At 34.3% G+C, this 3551-nt stretch overlaps 1 non-coding gene across 1 annotated transcript; it reads right to left on the bottom strand.

Annotated features, from left to right (window-relative positions):
• Nucleotides 1-3444: 3444 nt before the first annotated feature.
• On the bottom strand, nucleotides 3445-3551 carry LOC129296848 (small nucleolar RNA R71). Its single transcript, XR_008590010.1, has one exon. It is a non-coding gene; the product is annotated as a small nucleolar RNA R71 (small nucleolar RNA).

The raw sequence follows: 3551 nt of genomic DNA, 5'->3' as shown, positions 1-3551 counted from the left end.
TTTATTAATGATTTATCACCTTCAAGTGCACACATTGCATTAGATTTGGAACTTTGCCTAAGTTTCTAAGATCAGTGCACTAGGGGCATTTTGGTCCAAAAAATGAACTTTTGAGAAAATGTACAAGAAAATTGACAAAGTGCATTTTATGTCCAGTTGATGAATGTGGAAAATATATTATTTTTAAAATTCATTTAGTTTGGGAGTAATTAAATAAAAAAGTCAACACTTTCTTAAGTGTCTTAGTTTGTCCTAGTTTTTGGTTTGCTTTTGTGTGAAATTTTTATATAATTTTGTGCAGCCTGAAAACTTGGTTAATTTTAAATTCTCCCTTCTAATTATGAATTTAATTCTGGACATGAATTAGATTTTATTATATCATATGCTATTTAATTGAATTATGTGATTTATGTGACATAGGTGGCATGTGACTTGTGCATCAATTGGGCATTGAGGTCAACACTCCTTGAGGACAATGGCTGATGGTTTGCACGTGAATTATGATTATTTTGAGGGATTAGATCAAAATGATGTGGATGACACATGGGAAATTAGGCACACATTGGAATCATCTACAAACCAATAGGAAGTTGCCACCTTGCAAGTGTGACAAGGCTCCCATTTACATTTTAATTTCTTTTTCCTTATTTTAATTAAGCTTCAGCTGATGGGAGACACCAAGGAGCACGCCATTTTAAGTCCCCAAATGGGATCCAACACATATCTCATTCATCTTCCACATTCTCTCTCTCTTGTTCATAGTGTTCTTCATTTTCTCTCTTTTGTTTTCATTTTCCAGCACCCTAACCTCCATTTTCAGCCACCAAACCTCCACAAAACTCATACCATTCTTCTCCTCTCTTCATTTTCGTTCCATCCCTTCCATTTTCACAAGGATTGAAGCTCATTTCCATCATTCAAGAGCTATGGAGTTTGGCCTTCACAAGCAATCACTAGGGTTCTTGAAGATGAAGATTGGCTAAGTTTCTTTGTGGAATCCTAGAGAGATGAAGATGGAGGATGAGTCTTGAGCTTCAAATTGGCTAAGTTCTTTTGTTTCCTATCCTCTTCTCTTTTTACTAGATGGTTAGATTCCTTAATCTAGGGTTTAATCATCTTAGCTTATAAATTCTAATTTGAATTTGATGTTGATGTAAAGAGAGAGGATTGTTTCATTTAATTTCTTCCTTGGACAGCCATGACTGAATTTTGCCACTCTTTGTTTGGCACATAATCTTGTGTTTTTCAATTAGTGAATTTCTTGTGTTAATATTGCATAATCTTGTGGTGTTAATGCTTGTGTTGTTGAGTAGCTTGACATAATCTTGTGGTTGCTCAATTTATGTGTTTGACCATGGCTGTTGAGAGAGGATTTTGAATGAATCACTTGGCTAATGTCTTCACCAATTGGTTAATTGAACTAGGGACTTTAATCTAAGACCTAGGGAGGTTAGCTAATTAGGTTAATTGGCTTAGGATAATTTTCTTAAGTCATGACAGCTTTAGTCAAGAGGAAAGGGAAGCTAAACTTAGCCTAATCATGAGAAGATAATGAGTCCAAAATCAACTAATCTCTAGGGTTCCATTATTGTAAAAAGGGAAGTTCATTTCACTCACTTTCACTAGCATTTTAATTACTTGCATATTAGGTAATTAGTTTAGATAATTAGCTAGATAACTAAATTCCTACAAACTTTGGTTGATTTATTTCACTAGATAACTTTCAATTAGACTTAAAACCATTCCTTGGGAGATGACCTAGGGTTGGCCCTATATTGCATTAGGGTTAGCTTTAGTGTAATTTTGAGGATAAGCGACTAATTTCCTATCAAAATTTTGGCGCCGTTGCCGGGGAATGGTTTTAAGTTTAATTCTAAGGTTGTTTAGTACTTAATTTACATTTTTAGTGTTCCTGAAAAATTTTTGAAAAATTATAAAAATTTTTTTTTTTTGTTTGTTTAGTGTTTTTTGTGTGTTTTGAGTGTTTTTATTCTGTTTTGAAAAAAAAAAAAAATTAGTGCAATTTTCGTTGGTTTGGTGTAGAGCTGAAAATACTCTGTTTCTAGTGTCTCTGTCTGAAATTGAAAAATTAACTGGGAATGAGTCTGAGGGAATTTGAACTGGAATTTATTTCATTGAAAGCTCTATATCCTAGCTTCACTTTAAAATTGGTTTGGTCAATTTTGGACGTGGGAAGTGTCCTGTGGAAATTTTACAATCTAACAAGGTCCAGGGAGCCATTACAGAGGATTCCAAAACCCTGTTTCAACTTTGAGTTAGCATATCTTCGTCTTTGTGCGTTCAAATTGATTGATTCCAGTTTCATTTTTCTTATCGCTGTCTTATCTTTGTTTCTTGTGTTTAGGATTTTCTTCAATTTTTCCATTTTCCTATTTGAAAGTTTGTTAGAAGCTCTGAAGGTCTTCTGGACGAAATCCTGTTTCTCCAGACCTGAGGACCAACTTGTGAAAAATTCTGGGAACGATTGGAAGGATTTTTAATCTGAAAGTTTTATATAATTTTCCTGTATATCTCTTGTGTTTCTCATAAAAGTTTCAGGGGAATTTATCATGTGGATTTGCTGATAGAAATTCACAAGTTCACTGTCTCCAGAGAGCCTACTGTGCGAATTCCAGAATTGCCAAAGCTTCTTGATTGAGCATTTCTAACTCTCTTTCTACTTGTTTGGTGTTATTTTTTTTTTCATTTTGTTGCTATTGAGTTTAATAAAAAAAAATAAAAAAAAATTATTTCTCTTGCTTTTGTGTGTTTTGAATTGTTTCATGTTGATTTGCATTTTAGTTTAGTTTGTTCTTTGTTCTTAATTTTCTTGAGCTTGATTAGTGCATGACCCGAAGAAAACATACCTCTTTTGTTGAATTAGATCCAGAAATTGAAAGGACTATTTCTAGATTGAGAAGATCACAACCTATTCTTGATTCTCATTTGGTTTGTAATTCAACAATGGAAGGTATCTTAGGACATGAGCATGTGCATAATGAGGGCCATGGGAATGGGAATGAGAATTTGCATGATGATGGCCATGTTAATAATGAATTTGAAGGCTTGCATAACCCTAGAGAGGAGAGGAGCATTAGGCAATTAACTCAACCTAATTGGCATGATAATCCTTATGGCTTATATGTTCCTCCTACTAATGTTCAATTTGAAATTAAATCCTCTTTGATTAATGCATTGCCTAAATTTCATGGGTTACCAGGAGAGGATTGCCATAGGTTTTTGCATACTTTCCTATTGGTTTGTGATACTATGAAGCCTATGCATGTAAATGTTGATGATGTTCAAGCTAAGGCTTTTGTATTTTCTCTTGAAGGTTTAGCAAAGGAGTGGTATTTCAACTACCCTTCTTATGTGAAAGTGAGCACATGGGCCGAGCTAAGAAGACTCTTCTTAGATAAATTCTTTCCAAATTCCAAGGTCACCAATTTGAGGAAGCAAATCTATGGGGTCCAACAAGGAGAGGATGAGAGTCTCTATGAGTATTGGACTAGATTCCAAGGCCTTTTGGCTAAATGCCCACACCATCAAAT

This window comes from Prosopis cineraria, unplaced genomic scaffold (genome assembly GCF_029017545.1).
Source record: "Prosopis cineraria cultivar Desert tree isolate PC_DT_omini unplaced genomic scaffold, ASM2901754v1 PC1, whole genome shotgun sequence".
NCBI lineage: Eukaryota > Viridiplantae > Streptophyta > Magnoliopsida > Fabales > Fabaceae > Prosopis > Prosopis cineraria.
The sequence above is the reverse complement of the archived record's forward strand: the minus strand, read 5'-3'. Positions and strand labels throughout refer to the sequence as shown.